The sequence below is a fragment of the Bos javanicus genome, chromosome 5, assembly GCF_032452875.1.
Source record: "Bos javanicus breed banteng chromosome 5, ARS-OSU_banteng_1.0, whole genome shotgun sequence".
In the NCBI taxonomy this organism is placed as follows: domain Eukaryota; kingdom Metazoa; phylum Chordata; class Mammalia; order Artiodactyla; family Bovidae; genus Bos; species Bos javanicus.
Window position 1 is genome coordinate 23,837,309 of NC_083872.1, and position 16,839 is coordinate 23,854,147.

Below are 16,839 nucleotides of genomic sequence, written 5' to 3' on the forward strand. Positions count from 1 at the left end.
AATGCTAGTCTGGTGTTTTGGAGAAGTAAATGGCAACACACTCCAGTACTCTTGCCTAGAGGATTCTGTGGACAGAGGAGCCTGGTGGACTGCTGTCCATGGGGTCGCACAGAGTCGGACACGACTGAAGTGACTTAGCATGCATGCATTGGAGAAGGAAATGGCAACCCACTCCAGTGTTTTTGCCTGGAGAATCCCAGGGACAGAGGAGCCTGGTAGGCTGCCGTCTATGGGGTTGCACAGAGTCGGACACGACTGAAGCAACTTAGCAGCAGCAGCAGACTGGTGTTTTGCAAAGGTGGACACAGCTGCTACCCACTCATGGACTTCAGCAGCAGGGCAGAACCTCTGGATGTGTAACAGCCTAAACAGGAAGAGCCCCTGCCAGTCAGGGAGAGTCCCCACCCCTGGCCCATCTTCAGAGCACATGAGCACTGATCAGCTCATCAGAAGTGGGATGTGGGGGTGGGAGCTGTTTACCAAGAAATCCAGTAAAAGTCCCAAGCCTACATTTTGAGCCAGGGTTGCTGGGTTGGATAAACCCAGAAATACATGAACCAAGGGTGAAAAGGAAAGTTTCACTGTGGCAGATAGGACAATGCTCTTAACACTACTCCAAAGAGGTCTGTATCCTAATCCGAGGAGACTGTGAATAGGTTACCTGGCAGAGAGAGATTAAGGTTGCCAAGCGGTTGACGGTAAACTAGGGAAAGTATCCAGGTAAACCCAATATAATCACCAGCATCCTTAAAGGTGGAAGACAAGGCAGAAGAGCTACAACCAGAGAGACAGTAGCGTGAGAAAGACTTGGCCTGATGCTGCTGGCTTTCAAGATGGAGGAAGAAGGCTATGCACACAGAACAGGGATGGTCTCTGAAAAATGGAAAAGGCCGAGACACGGAGTCTCCCCAAGGACCTCAAGGAGGAATGCAGCCTGCTGCTACCTTGACTTTAGCTCAGAGGGACCTATTTTTGATTTCCAACCTCCAGAAGTAAGTAAGATAATTCAGTTCAGTTCAGTTCAGTCGCTCAGTCATATTTGACTCTTTGCAACCCCATGGACCGCAGCACGCCAGGCCTCCCTGTCCATCACCAACACCTGGAGTCCACCCAAACCCAGGTCCATTGAGTCGGTGATGCCATCCAACCATCTCATCCTCTGTCATCCCCTTCTCCTCCTGCCCTCAATCTTTCCCAGCATCAGGGTCTTTTCAAATGACTCAGCTTTTTGCATCAGGAGGCCAAAGTATTGGAGTTTCAGCCTCAGCATCAGTCCTTCCAATGAACACCCAAGACTGGTCTCCTTTAGGAGGGACTGGTTGGATCTCCTTGCAGTCCAAGGGACTCTCAAGAGTCTTCTCCAACGCCACAGTTCAAAAGCATCAATTCTTCAGTGCTCGGCATTCTTCAGAGTCCAACTTGCACATCCATACATGACCACTGGAAAAACCATAGCCTTGACTAGATGGACCTTTGTTGACAAAGTGATGTCTCTGCTTTTGAATATGCTGTCTAGGTTGGTCATAACCTTCCTTCCAAAGAGTAAGCGTCTTTAAATTTCATGACTGCAATCACCATCTGCAGTGATTTTGGAGCCCCCCAAAATAAAGTCTGACACTGTTTCCACTGTTTCCCCATCTATTTCCCATGAAGTAATGGGACCAGAGGCCGTGATCTTAGTTTTCTGAATGTTGAGCTTTAAACCAACCTTTTCACTCTCCTCTTTCACTTTCATCAAGAGGCTCTTTAGTTCCTCTTCACTTTCTGCCATAAGGGTGGTGTCATCTGCTTATCTGAGGTTATTGATATTTCTCCCACGAATCTTGATTCCAGCTTGTGCTTCTTCCAGCCCAGCATTTCTCCTGATGTACTCTGCATAGAAGATAATTACATTTGTATTATTTCAAGCCACTACATTTATGGTAATTTGTTACAGCAATGATAGAAAACTGATACATTCCCCAACAGGAAACTTCTAGAGCTGCAGTCCCCAACCTTTATGGCTCCAGGAATTGGTTTTGTGGAAGACAATTTTTCCACGGACAGGGGGTGGGGGTTGGATCCAGGATGATTCAAGCTCGTTACATTTATTGTGCACTTAGTTGCTGCTACTATTACGATTACATCAGCTCCACCTTGGATCTCTGGGCATTAGATTGCAGAGGTTGGAAGCTCCTGTCCTAGAGCACTCTAACTAAAAGAAGGGGGAGATACTGGGCAAGCAAACAAATCAGCCAGAACAGATGTGAGCTCTAGACTAGGTCTCTGGGATCTCTTGTTCTATAACTCCCTGGATCTTTTCCCAGGGGAGACAGAATATATTTTACAAAGTTTTGTCGATAGTAGCATGCTTGTGTCCAAAAAGCCAAAGCTCATACCTCCTGCCGGCAAGAGCAGAAGAGCCTTTGTGTGTCTCTCTGAAGGCATTTAACACAGACGACAAACCTGGTTCCTTCACCCGTCTGCTGAGTAACCCCAGACAAGTTAACCTCTGTGTGCCTCAGCAAAAGAGGATGATAAATGTGCACCTGATGCAGTTTTTATGAGATTTAATAATGTTAATACATAAAATTAATGATTGTGACTGGCATGTGGCGAAGGCTGAATAAATGTTAATGGTTGCTGTTATGACTAATACTACTAGGCAGTATGTATATGATGAGTATCCTTGGATCTGGAGCCAGACTCCCTAGGGTCAGAGCCAGCTCCATCACTGACAACATCTGTGCTTGCGCAGGTTATTTAACATCTGTGAGGTCTAGTTTTTTCACATGTAAAATGGGGATATTAAAGGTGTTCATAGTTGTGATGTGTGTTTACTTGCTCAGTTGTGTCCAACTCTTTGTGACCCCATGGACTGTAGCCCACCAGGCTCCTCTGCTCATGGAATTTTCCAGTCAAGGATACTGGAGTGGGTTGCCGTTTCCTACTCCAGAGTACCTTCCTGACCCAAGGATTGAACCCACGTCTCTAACATTGGCAGGCAGATTCTTTTACCACTGTGTCACCTGGGAAGCCCCATAGCTGTGATGGAGGATAATCAATTAATACATGTAAAGTCCAGGAACAATGTCTGATAATCCAGCAAAGGTCGTGTATCATCATTATCATCACTGCTATGGGACCACCATCATGGTAGATGATTAGGACCACCATCATGGTAGACGATTAGCAAGTAAACGACCCACACCATGAACTCAGTAGCATCTCATGTGATCGTCCAGACCTTTTAGGTTAGGAAGAACTTTGGTTCCCAGACTGTAGGAGGCACAGGGAGCAACACCATCTTTCTTCGTATCAGGAAATCAAATCATAGTAATGCTGGGTAGAATACATGTGAAAGGAAAGTGGAAAAAAAGCAGTCATCAGAAGCACTGTAAGGAAAGACTCCTAAAAGGGATAGGGAGAGCCTACTTGCTTCTCTTTTTTCTCTACTCTGCAATCACTCAGGGTTGTACCCACCTGTTGCTTTCAATTCAATGGTTTTACACTTTGTAACATAGTAAGAAGATTAGGTTAAGGAAACCTGCCGTTTTCCTATTCAGATCAGTCCTCTCCACAATACTAAGAATTCCCACTTTGGTAGATAATGACAAGAAATACAACAGCCCGTTAGTAAACAGGCAAATCATTTCATGGTAATAGCTGATTTAATCAAAACATTCTGGTTTTTCCCTCATCTGAACCCACACAAGGAATGAACCAATCCAATTGGAAAAAAATATTTGTTTTATCTTTGCCACATTTATTTACTTTTAGGGACTGTTTAACTTCATCCGGCAGAGAAGCTGGAAAGAGCAAAAATACTCAAAGCACTAAACAGCCTTCTCTATCTCTGGCACCAGACTGGAATGACCTGGACATATTTCCACAGGGACCTGTTTTTGAGCCATTTCTTGAAATCCTTTGCCCTCCTCTTCACTGGGGAGAATTAAATTGTTCTTGTGCCAAGTTTGGGTGGGGAAGCTAGGGTGCAGCATGGGAACTGGAGGAAATAAGTCAGTCATTTAACAATCCTGCCCATCCATGCAAATGATTTCAAAATATGAAATATTTATTTTGAAAATTACTGACAATTTATTATGCAAAATATTGGGTAGGTGTTATAGGAAGGCAAAGATAAATAAGATATGGATCAAATCTCAAGGAACTCTCAGTCAAATAAGTCACATAAAAGACACACAGATAACTGTGGGGAATAGAAAGCTACGGCTGTGTTTTAGGTTGGATTTCTGGACGTCGATAGAGCAGGGTTTGTGTGCTTTAATGAGGGATGTGGGGTGAAAACTTTGAGGCTGTGAGCGGAGGAGACCAGGAGAGAAACTAGGGAAAGAGACAGACATCTTGAGTCTGATCCATGAAGAGCTCTGAAGGACGACTAATGCCTACAGTATAATAGAAACATGTATACCTGGTCTTTGCCCCTGATTTTGGAGCACAGAGCTCCTAAAACCTTTAGGAGTTATCTTTTGTATGCTAATGAGATGATCCTGTGGAGACATCAGATAGCTTCAGGATGGGAGCTGGTCACCAGAAAAACCAACTATGTGATTAGAGGGTTAGAACTGTCTGTCCCACTTCCCAACCTCTGGGGAGGGCAGAGAGGCTGGAGATTGAGGTCAGCTTCCAGCAGCCAATGATTTAATCACTCATAACTGCATCATGAAGTCTTCATAAAACTCGAGAGTTGCTTTTTGTTCTTTACCGAAGTATAGTTGATTTACAATGTTGTGTTAATTGTGAAGTGATTCAGTTATGTATTCTTTTCCTTTATGGTTTATCAGAGAATATTGATTACAGTTCCCTGTACTATATGGTAGAACTTTTTTGATTATTCATTCTATATAAAATGGTTGGGGTTGCTAACCCCAACCTCCTACTCCATCTCTCCCCCAACTCCCTGCCCCCCCACCTCCTTGGCAACCCCAAGGTTATTCTCTATGTCTGGGAATCTGTTTCTATTTCATAGGTAAGTTCACTTGTGTCACATTTTAGATTCCAAATATAAGTGATACTAGATGATATTTGTCTTTCTCTTCCTGACTTACTTCACTTAGTATAATAATCTCTAGGTCCATCCATGTGGTTGCAAATGGCGTTTTATTCTTTTTTATGGTTGAGTAGTATTCTGTTGTTGGAGAAGGCAATGGCACCCCACTCCAGTACTCTTGCCTGGAGAATCCCATGGGTGGAGGAGCCTGGTAGGCTACAGTCCATGGGGTCGCTGAGGGTTGGACACGACTGAGGGACTTCACTTTCACTTTTCACTTTCATGCATTGGAGAAGGAAATGGAAACCCACTCCAGTGTTCTTGCCTGGAGAATCCCAGGGACAGAGGAGCCTGGTGGGCTGCCGTCTATGGGGTCGCACAGAGTCGGACACGACTGATGTGACTTAGTAGTAGTAGTAGTATTCTGTTGTATGTAGCACATCTTCTTTACCCATTCCTCTGTTGATGGACATTTAGGTTGCTCGCATGCCTTGGCTGTTTGTGCATTGTGCTGCAATGAACACTGGAGTGCATGTATCTTTTTGAATTACAGTTTTATCTGGATATATGCCCAGGAGTGGGATTGCTGGATCATACAGGATTTCTAGTTTCTGAGTTGGTGAACACATCCATGTGCTAGAGTGTGGCTCAACCCCACTCCGTAGTGCAGAATCTCCTGCACTTGGGACACTTCTGGCACTTGCCCTATGTACTTTCTTCATCTGCCTGTTTGTTTGTATCCTTTACAGTAAAGTGCAACATAAGTAGAGCACTTTCTAGAGTTTGCTGAGTCATTCCAGTGGAATTATCAAACTTAAGGGGGCATTGTAAGAATGCCTGAATTTGTAATCAGTTGGGCAGAAGTGTGGGTCACCTGGGGAAGCCACTTGTGACTGGCAGCTGAGTTGGGGGTTGTCTTGTGGGACTGAGCCCTTTAAATTGTGGGAGCCAATGCAAACTGACTCCAAGTAAATAGTGTTAGAATTTGAGTTGGTATATACCCAATGAGAGCCAACTCATTGGAAAAGATTCTGATGCTGGGAAAGACTGAGGGCAGGAGGAGAAGGGGGCAGCAAAGGATGAGGTGGTTGGATGGCATCACTCACTCAGTGGACATGAGTTTGAGCAAACTTGGGGAGACAGTGAAGGACAGAGAAGCCTGGTGTACTGCAGTTCAGGGGGCTGCAAAGAGCTGGACACAACTGAGCCACTGAACAACAACAATACCCACTTGGTATTGGAGAGATGGTTGGTGTCAGGAAAAACCACAGCTTTTGTGTAAGAGGTGGTGTCAGAAAATATCACACCATGCTCACTGGCTCCTCCTTTAGCTTCTGTAGGACTCGGGGGTTCTTGAACTTCAGAGTGTGTCTGAAGTTGATCTGGACTGGGCAGAGAGATGGTCAATGGCAAAATTCGCTGGGTCCAGTGCAAAGGGGAAATGCAGGGCTCTGTCCTGGGGGGAGGTCCCTCTCCCCTTCCCATGGGCCCAAGGCCTGATCCCCACTTAATAGACACCCTCACCCCTCCCCAGGGAAATGCAACCTCCACACCAGGACTCGCTCAGTACCCAGGTCAGGGCCAGCAAGGGGTGCCTGAAAGTCACCGTGGAGCTGCCTGCCTGGGGTAGGGACAGTCACTGCCTTGCCCTGGCCTAAGCACCCAGGGGTACGAGGGGTGTGTGTCTGACCCCCTCTCTCCCTGTGTTTGTGCCTGGGGTCCCCTCCAGGGACAGCAGACCACGGTGAACACAAGCGTCACTTTATCACTGCCATCAGGGGAGAGGGAGACGGGGAGCCTGGGGCAGATGGCCTAGAACCCGGGCAGAGAAGCAAAGGGAAACTCCAAGTTCACCAGCCTGCTCCATTGTCCAAGCAGACTTCACTCAGGAAACACTCAAAGACAAAAGTCAACTTCAACTGCCCAGTTCCTCTGAACCCACGGCTGCTGTGTGCCTATGCTGGTTGCATGCCCAGGAGTCTTGCTCTGGCCAGGGGATATTTACATTTCTAGCAAGTTCCTAAGTGTTTCTGAGAACTGTGTAATCATTCTTTTTTTTTTTTTAAAGCTAGGCAAAACATTGCTGCCCTCTGCCTCTCCGTCCCTCCTCTGTAAAATGGTGACTCTTCTGCCTCGAAGGACTAGGGGAGGGGGCAGGGGAATAATTCACGTAGAGCTGAGAACACAGGCTGTGCTCTAGAGTAGTGTTAGCAGCGACAGCACTAACAGTAACGGTTGCTAGCTCCACTTCTCTGCAGCTCTTGTGTCTAATGCTTCTACTGGTTGTTTCCTCTCTGCTGTCTGTCACCTGAATTTTGAGAAGAAACTAGAAAAGCATATAGGCGAGGGGTTTGGGGGAGGGGGGAGGGTTACCTCCTCCAGAGCCAGGAGGACTTGGTATATAAGGATGCTGCCATTTGCCTTCACACATGTCAACCTTGGATCCTCTGAAATGGGCACGAGAGGGAGAAGCTGAGGGTGAGGAAGGGTGGGAGGGTGGGTGGACCACTGTACCCCATGTTCCCTTGGGGACTAAGCTTCTGCTCTGTAAAGGACACAGGAGTATCTTAGGGAGGAGACTGCTCCAGCTGGTATTCAGAGGAGGTCAAGCTACAGTCACTGCCATCCACTCCTGTCCCTTCAGATGTGAGTGGACAGGGGCCACTTGCCCTTCAACTTCAGACCAGGTGAACATGGCCAGAAGCACAAGACTGTAGCAAGGCTGGCTCATTTCCATGAGGCTTTATTAAGTTTGGGGTTATGAAGCCTTGCTTTCTCTCCAAAGCTTGCCCATCCCATCCCACATGGAAAGAACACACCGTTCTCAATCTCTAGCTCAGGGAGACTAAGGCCCAGAAAAGAATGAGACTGAGTTCCTCTGCAGTGAGTCTCAACCTTGGAATCTCCTTTGTTGTTGTTCTTTAGTCACTAAGTTGTGTCTGTCTTTTTGAGGCTGCGTGGGTGCAAGAGGGCCTAGAGGAGCTGTTCAAGGTCAGGAGGGGCGGTGGTGAGGAGATACCCCACGTCCAAGGTAAGAGAAACCCAACTAAGATGGTAGGTGTTGCAAGAGGGCATCAGAGGGCAGACACACTGAAACCATACTCACAGAAAACTAGTCAATCTAATCACACTAGGACCACAGCCTTGTCTAACTCAATGAAACTAAGCCATGCCCATGGAGCCACCCAAGACGGGTGGGTCATGGTGGAGAGATCTGACAGAATGTGGTCCACTGGAGAAGGGAATGGCAAACCACTTTAGTATTCTTGCCTTGAGAACTCCATGAACAGTATGAAAAAGCAAAATGATAGGATACTGAAAGAGGAACTCCCCAGGTCAGTAGGTGCCCAATATGCTACTGGAGATCAGTGGAGAAATAACTCCAGAAAGAATGAAGGGATGGAGCCACAGCAAAAACAATACCCAGTTGTGGATGGGACTGGTGATAGAAGCAAGGTCCGATGCTGTAAAGAGCAATATTGCATGGGAACCTGGAATGTCAGGTCCATTAATCAAGGCAAATTGGAAGTGGTCGAACAGGAGATGGCAAGAGTGAACATCGACATTCTAGGAATCAGCGAACTAAAATGGACTGGAATGGGTGAATTTAACTCAGATGAACATTATATCTATTACTGTGGGCAGGAATCCCTTAGAAGAAATGGAGTAGCCATCACGGTCAACAAAAGAGTCCGAAATGCAGTACTTGGATGCAGTCTCAAAAACGACAGAATGATCTCTCTGTTTACAAGGCAAATCATTCAATATCACAGTAATCCAAGTCTATGCCCCAACCAGTAATGCTGAAGAAGCTAAAGTTGAATGGTTCTATGAAGACCTACAAGACCTTTTAGAACTAACACCCAAAAAAGATGTCCTTTTCATTATAGGGGACTGGAATGCAAAAGTAGGAAGTCAAGAAAAACCTGGGGTAACAGGTAAATTTGGCCTTGGAATACGGAATGAAGCAGGGCAAAGGCTAATAGAGTTTTGCCAAGAGAACACACTGGTCATAACAAACACCCTCTTCCAACAACACAAGAGAACACTCTACACATGAACATCACCAGATGGTCAACACCAAAATCAGATTGATTATATTCTTTGCAGCCAAAGATGGAGAAGCTCTACACAGTCAGCAAAAACAAGACCAGGAGCTGACTGTGGCTCAGATCATGAAATCCTTATTGCCAAATTCAGACTTAAAGAAAGTAGGACCTCGAATAGCCAAAGCAATCTTGAGAAAGAAGAATGGAACTGGAGGAATCAACCTGCCTGACTTCAGGCTCTACTACAAAGCCACAGTCATCAAGACAGTATGGTACTGGCACAAAGACAGAAATATAGATCAATGGAACAAAATAGAAAGCCCAGAGATAAATCCACGCACATATGGACACCTTATCTTTGACAAAGGAGGCAAGAATATACAATGGATTAAAGACAATCTCTTTAACAAGTGGTGCTGGGAAAACTGGTCAACCACTTGTAAAAGAATGAAACTAGAGCACTTTCTAAGACAATACACAAAAATAAACTCAAAACGGATTAAAGATCTAAACCTAAGACCAGAAACTATAAAACTCCTAGAGGAGAACATAGGCAAAACACTCTCTGACATACATCACAGCAGGATCTTCTATGACCCACCTCCCAGAATATTGGAAATAAAAGCAAAAATAAACAAATGGGACCTAATTAAACTTAAAAGCTTCTGCACAACAAAGGAAACTATAAGCAAGGTGAAAAGACAGCCTTCAGAATGGGAGAAAATAATAGCAAATGAAGCAACGGACAAACAACTAATCTCAAAAATATACAAGCAACTCCTGCAGTTCAATTCCAGAAAAATAAATGACCCAATCAAAAAATGGGTCAAAGAACTAAATAGACATTTCTCCAAAGAAGACATACAGATGGCTAACAAACACATGAAAAGATGCTCAACATCACTCATTATCAGAGAAATGCAAATCAAAACCACTATGAGGTACCATTTCACGCCAGTCAGAATGGCTGCAATCCAAAAGTCTATAAGTAATAAATGCTGGAGAGGATGTGGAGAAAAGGGAACCCTCTTACACTGTTGGTGGGAATGCAAACTAGTACAGCCACTATGGAGAACAGTGTGGAGATTCCTTAAAAAACTGGAAATAGAACTGCCTTATGATCCAGCAATCCCACTGCTGGGCATACACACTGAGGAAACCAGAAGGGAAAGAGACACGTGTACCCCAATGTTCATCACAGCACTGTTTATAATAGCCAGGACATGGAAGCAACCTAGATGTCCATCAGCAGATGAATGGATAAGAAAGCTGTGGTCCATATACACAATGGAGTATTACTCAGCCATTAAAAAGAATACATTTGAATCAGTTCTAATGAGGTGGATGAAACTGGAGCCTATTATACAGAGTGAAGTAAGCCAGAAAGAAAAACACCAATACAGTATACTAACGCATATATATGGAATTTAGAAAGATGGTAACAATAACCCTGTGTACGAGACAGCAAAAGAGACACTGATGTATAGAACAGTCTTTTGGACTCTGTGGGAGAGGGAGAGGGTGAGATGATTTGCGAAAATGGCATTGAAATATGCATCATATCATATATGAAACGAGTCGCCAGTCCAGGTTCGATGCACGATACTGGATGCTTGGGGCTGGTGCACTGGGACGACCCAAAGGGATGGTATGGGGAGGGAGGATGGAGGAGGGTTCAGGATGGGGAACACGTGTATGCCTGTGGCAGATTCATTTCAATATATGGCAGAACGAATACAATATTGTAAAGTTTAAAAAATAAAATTAAATTAAAAAAAAAAAGAAAGTAGGGAAAACCACTAGACCATTCATGTATGACCTAAATCAAATCCCTTATGATACAGTGGAAGTGAGAAATAGATTTTAGGGACTAGATCTATAGACAGAGTGCCTGATAAACTACAGACGGACGTTTGTAACATTGTACAGGAGACAGGGATCAAGACCATCCCCATGGAAAATAAATGCAAAAAAGCAAAATGGCTGTCTGAGAAGGCCTTACAGATAGCTGTGAAAAGAAGAGAAGCGAAAAGCAAAGGAGAAAAGGAAAGATATTCCCATTTGAATGCAGAGTTCCAAAGAATAGCAAGGAGAGATAAGAAAGCCTTCCTCAGCAATCAATGCAAAGAAATAGAGGAAAACAACAGAATGGGAAAGACTAGAGATCTCTTCAAGAAAATGAGAGATACCAAGGGAACATTTCATGCAAAGATGGGCTTGATAAAGGACAGAGATGGTATGGACCTAACAGAAGCAGAAGATGTTAAGAAGAGGTAGCAAGAATACAGAGAAGAACTATACAAAAAAGATCTTCATTACCCAGATAATCATGATGGTGTGATCCCTCACCTAGAGCCAGACATCCTGGAATGCGAAGTCAAGTGGGCCTTAGAAGGCATCACTACGCACAAAGCTAGTGGAGGTGATGGAATTCCAGTTGAGCTATTTCAAATCCTGAAAGATGATGCTGTGAAAGTGCTGCACTCAGTTCAGGTCAGTTCAGTCGCTCAGTCGTGTCCGACTCTTTTCGACCCCATGAATTGCAGCACGCCAGGCCTCCCTGTCCATCACCATCTCCCGGAGTTCACTCAGACTCATGTCCATTGAGTCAGTGATGCCATCCAGCCATCTCATCCTCTGTCGTCCCCTTCTCCTCCTGCCCCCAATCCCTCCCAGCATCAGAGTCTTTTCCAATGAGTCAGCTCTTCCCATGAGGTGGCCAGAGTACTGGAGTTTCAGCTTTAGCATCATTTCCTCCAGAGAAATCCCAGGGCTGATCTCCTTCAGAATGGACTGGTTGGATCTCCTTGCAGTCCAAGGGACTCTCAAGAGTCTTCTCCAACACCACTGTTCAAAAGCATCAAAAGCATCAATGAAGAAGGCTGAGCACCGAAGAATTGATGCTTTTGAACTGTGGTGTTGGAGAAGACTCTTGAGAGTCCCTTGGACTGCAAGGAGATCCAACCAGTCCATCCTAAAGGAGACCAGTCCTGGGTGTTCTTTGGAAGGAATGATGCTAAAGGTGAAACTCCAATAATTTGGCCACCTCATGTGAAGAATTGACTCATTGGAAAAGTCTCTGATGCTGGGAGGGATTGGGGGCAGGTGGAAAAGGGGACGACAGAGGATGAGATGGCTGGATGGCATCACTGAGTCGATGGACATGAGTCTGAGCGAACTCTGGGAGTTTGTGTTGGACAGGGAGGCCTGGTGTGCTGTGATTCATGGGGTCGCAAAGAGTCAGGTGCAACCGAGTGACTGAACTGAACTGAACTGTACAGTTAATGCAGTTCTCGGTGACCCTTTCTCTGCATCAGGGGCCCCTCCATTATTCACACTGTAGGTGAATGTGAGTAATGACATTGTGAATAATTACCTCACCTGAGTGGTTTTCCAGCAAGTCCTCAAGACATACAACGTGGACACATTTGAGAGCCACAGGAGACCAGGTGAGGATAGTGTGTGGAGTCATTTTATAGGAAAGTGGGAGGGTCACTGGGTCACAAGTCAGTGCAGGGTGAGATAAAGAAATCAACAAGAGGGATTCTAGGGTTATGTCTAGAGTGTGTTGCTTGGAAATAAAAATGAATGATATAGAAAATCTTGGGACTTCCCAGGCGGTCCAGTGTTTAAGACTCCATGCTTCCAATGCAGGAGGCATAGATTTGATCCCTGGCTGAGGAACTAAGATCCCACATGCCACAGGGCACAGTTAAAATATAAAAAGCAAAAAGACCCAAAAATCTTCCCTCTGCTGTTCTGAGTGGCAGGACGCCCTTCCCCATGGCCTTAAAGCAGCTGCGAGGAGAGTGTTTTTACTGCTGTGTCCCAGCACCTCAGCCCCTGGCAGGTGCTGGGTGTTTATGACGGTTTTGCCTGGTCTGCCCTCTGCTCTGTGCCAGGTACGAGCTGCCAGCTTGAGTACGACCTCCTCACCTGAAATCAATTCTGCAAACATCAATGGAACATCTTTTCTCTGATGATAGCGTGAGAGCAACCAGGGAGCACAGGATAAATAGCTGTCGTCGCTGTTGATTAATACTCTTCTTAGAATGTTGACCTCAAGTTAACTTGCCTCGTGACATTTTAGTCTCCTAACCTGAAAAGGTGATAATAACCGGGCTTACCTTGAAAGGCTGTCATGAGGTCTAAATGAGTTAATATGTCAAAATACTTAGAAGGATGACTGGCGTATATTAAATACCTAGTAAACAATAAATTACATTAAAATACCTAGTATTTTAAACAAATTAAATACCTAGTAGCCAATATTATTATGATGATTAATATGACTAATACTGCTAACCAGGGCTGGCCTTTCCTGGTAACTCAGCTGGTAAAGAATCCACCTGCAATGCAGGAGACCTGTGTTCGATTCCTGGGTTGGGAAGTTCCCCTGGAGAAGGGCGTGGCAACCCACTCCACTATTCTTGCCTGAAGAATCCCCACAGACAGAGGAGCCTGGCGGGCTACACTCCACGGGGTCACAAAGAGTCAGACATGACCGAGAGACTAAGCACAGCACAACCAGGGCTCCCATAGTCTTTGGTCTTATGAAACTTACAGGCTGATGAAGAAAGCAAGCAATTATAATGGAGTGGTGGTGGTGGGTTAGTGGCTACGTCATGTCTGACTCTTGTGACCCCATGGACTGTAGCCCACCAGTCTCCTCTGTCCGTGGGAACTCCCAGGCAGGAATACTGCAGTGGGTAGCCATTTCCTTCTCCAGGGTATCTGCCTGACTTAGGGATCAAACCTAGATCTCTAGTATTGCAGGTGGTCTCTCCCTTTACCGACAGAGCCACCAGAGTCGTGGGTGTTAATATAGCCAGAATTAGAGGTGCTGTGGGACATTCAGGAGGGGCCCTACACCAGACGTGGGGGAAATCCTGAGGTTTTCCTAAGGGAAATGATGACTTAGCTGAGACCCGAAGAATGATGAAGAGATTTTCAGATCCGGGAGGGGTTGTAATGAGGGGGAGGCAGAGGGACCTTCCAGGCAGGGGGACTAGCAATGTCAGCAGGTGAGAGAGAACTGGCTCGGCAGAGAAGTTGGGGACACAGGAGCAAGAACATTCAGGCCTGGGAAGCACAATAAGAATTCTGGACCTGATAAAAAATGCAGAATACACAGGTCCTACCCTTGAGTAGCTCCCAGTTAAGTGGGACAGATGGACATAAAATAGATACTTTATTATTTTTATTCATCACTTACTATAATGTGAGAATAGAGAGGAAGGGCGTACGGCAGGGAAGGAAGATTTTATAGAAAAAGCCAAAATTAAACTCCTGGATCAACATAGACAAGTGCCTTATGAGAACCCTTCCTCTATCCAAGCGTGCCCGCTGCCTCTCTTTCCAGGTTCTTTTGGTGTAACAACATCCTCTACCAAGTCAGAATGTTAGTGTGATCCCCAATGCCATTTTCTCACTCACCGTCACAGTCAACCAATGGCCAAGTCCCTCTGAGTTGCCACCTCTCATTGCCCTGAGAGACGGCTTTATCACTTACCAAGGGATGGTTTCAGCTTTCAACAACGATGTCCTTCTAAACTGCATTGCCTTGATCAAATTCAGTTTCATACCACGACTACCAGAGTGATCTCTGCAACATGTACGTCCAACCATCTATCTCCCTGGGGCAAAACTATTCAGTTTCACAGCATCTCCCTCTATCTGCATTTTCTGCCTGCAGAGAGCTATGGTTAGCTAAGGATCCACATGGGTAAAATACCTTCTATCCCTCTGAGGATATGTAAGAGTGCTATTTTTATCATCTATTTATATTTTTAATTTAAAAAATCAAGATATAACTGACATGTAACATTAAGATGTACAAACATGATTTGATACATTTATATATTACAATATTATCAGCCCACCGCATAATTGCCATTTCTTTTTTGTGGTAAGAACATTTAAGATCTAGTTATGGGTTCTATTTTTAAACCTGTTTTTAGTACTAAAGTTAAAACTATCTTCTCCTATTTGTAACTTCACCAAACCTAAACTATTTTCTTTATTGAATAATCTGAATTAACGTGGAGAGATGTGTTGAGAATTTTTAGTTGTAGGGATAAAAAAAAAATCACCTTACCTCCCTTATTTGTCTTCCCAGAGTGAGCACCATACGAATGCCAAAATACCAGTTAGAGGGAAGATTATTTAGTGATGGGGTCTTACATGTATACTGACTTAGCCTGAATAACATAAAGTTTCAGTCTTTCCTCTCTTTTGTCCTTCTGCAAGGTACTTCTTAAGTTTTACCTTTTAAAGAGTCAGGTTTATTGGGGAATAATTCACATAAAATATTGGGTCAGCCAAAAAGTTTCATTTGGTTTCCATGTTATGAAAAAACCTGAACAAACATTTTGGCCAACCCAATAAAATTTACCCCTTACAAGTACCATTCAATGAGTTTTGTCTACCATCGTGTGAGTGTGCTCAGTCGTGTCTGACTCTTTGTGACCCTGTGGACTATAGCCCGCCAGGCTCTTCTGCCCATGGAATCTTCCAGGCAAGAAAACTGGAGTGGGTTGCCATTTCCTCCTCCAGGGATCTTCCTGACCCAGGGATTGAACTTGCATCTCCTTGTCCCCTGCACTGCAGGCAGATTCTTTGGCACTGAGCCATCAGGGAAGCCCTTTGTTGATCATACAGAGGCATAAAACTACTGCCTTAATCAAGATATAGGACATTTCTATCAACTTCAAATGTTCCTTCATGCTCTTTGTAGTCAATCTCCTCACCCACCCTCATTTCCTTGCAATATCTGACCTGTTTTTTAGAATGTTATATAAATGAAATCCTATAATATATAGCCTTTTGTGTCTGGCTTGTTATACTTAGCTAATAGCTTTTGAGATGAATTCATATTGTTGCATGTGTCTATAGTTCTATTTGTGTTGCTGACTATTACTCTATGGTCTGGATATAGACAATTTGTTTATTCACCAATTGGTGAACATTTTCTTCAGCTGTTATGAATAAAATTGTTATAAAAATGAGAATTTCTAAAAAAAAAATGAGAATTTCTGTTGTTTTGTATGCTTGGCAATGTTTGGTCATGTCAATTTAAAAAATTTCAGAGATTCTAGTGAGGGTGCAATGGTATCTTCTCATGTTTTAATTTACATTTCCCTAAACTCAAATTAGCATCTTTTAATGAACTAATTTGCCATTCATTTATTTCTTTAGTGAAAGTGTCTGTTTAAATATTTTGACCTCTTTTTAGTTGGGTTTTTAAATATTATTCTTATTGTGCTGTAATAGTTTTTTTATAAGTCCTTTATCAGATATAAAATTTTCTAATAATTTTCCATGTCTGTGGCTTTTTTCATTTTCTTAATATTTTTATAACAGATTTATTGAGATATATTCATATAACATCTTTAGACAAGTAGAAATTTTTAAATTTTGATGAAGTCCAATATATTAATTTGTTCTTTTATGGTTTGTGATATTTGTTTCTTATCTAGGAAACCCCTATTTAACCCAAGGTAAAAAGATCTTCTCCTATGTTTTCTCAGAAGTTTTATAGTTTTATCTCTTAACATTTAGGTCTATGATCCACTTCAAGCTAATTGTGGAGTATAGTATGAAGTAAGAGTCAAGGTTCATTTTTTTTTTTTTTTGGATGTCCAATTGTTCCAGCACTATTTGTTGAAAAACTCTTTTCCCCATTGAATCACCTGAGCCCTTTTGTTGGAAATCAGTTTACTATATTTTGGTGGATCTAATTCTGGACTCTATAGTCTGTCCCTTTGATCTATAGTTCTACCTTTAGCTATATGCACTGCC

General features: G+C 43.8%; 1 long non-coding RNA gene across 1 annotated transcript in view; it reads right to left on the reverse strand.

Annotated features, from left to right (window-relative positions):
- Positions 1–1,015: 1,015 nt before the first annotated feature.
- The window catches only part of LOC133247233 (uncharacterized), a 28,458-nt gene continuing 12,634 nt past the window's right edge, over positions 1,016–16,839 (reverse strand). Inside the window, exon 2 of the long non-coding RNA XR_009736332.1 lies at positions 1,016–1,872. This is a non-coding gene — a long non-coding RNA (uncharacterized LOC133247233). The remainder of the gene's footprint in view (positions 1,873–16,839) is intronic.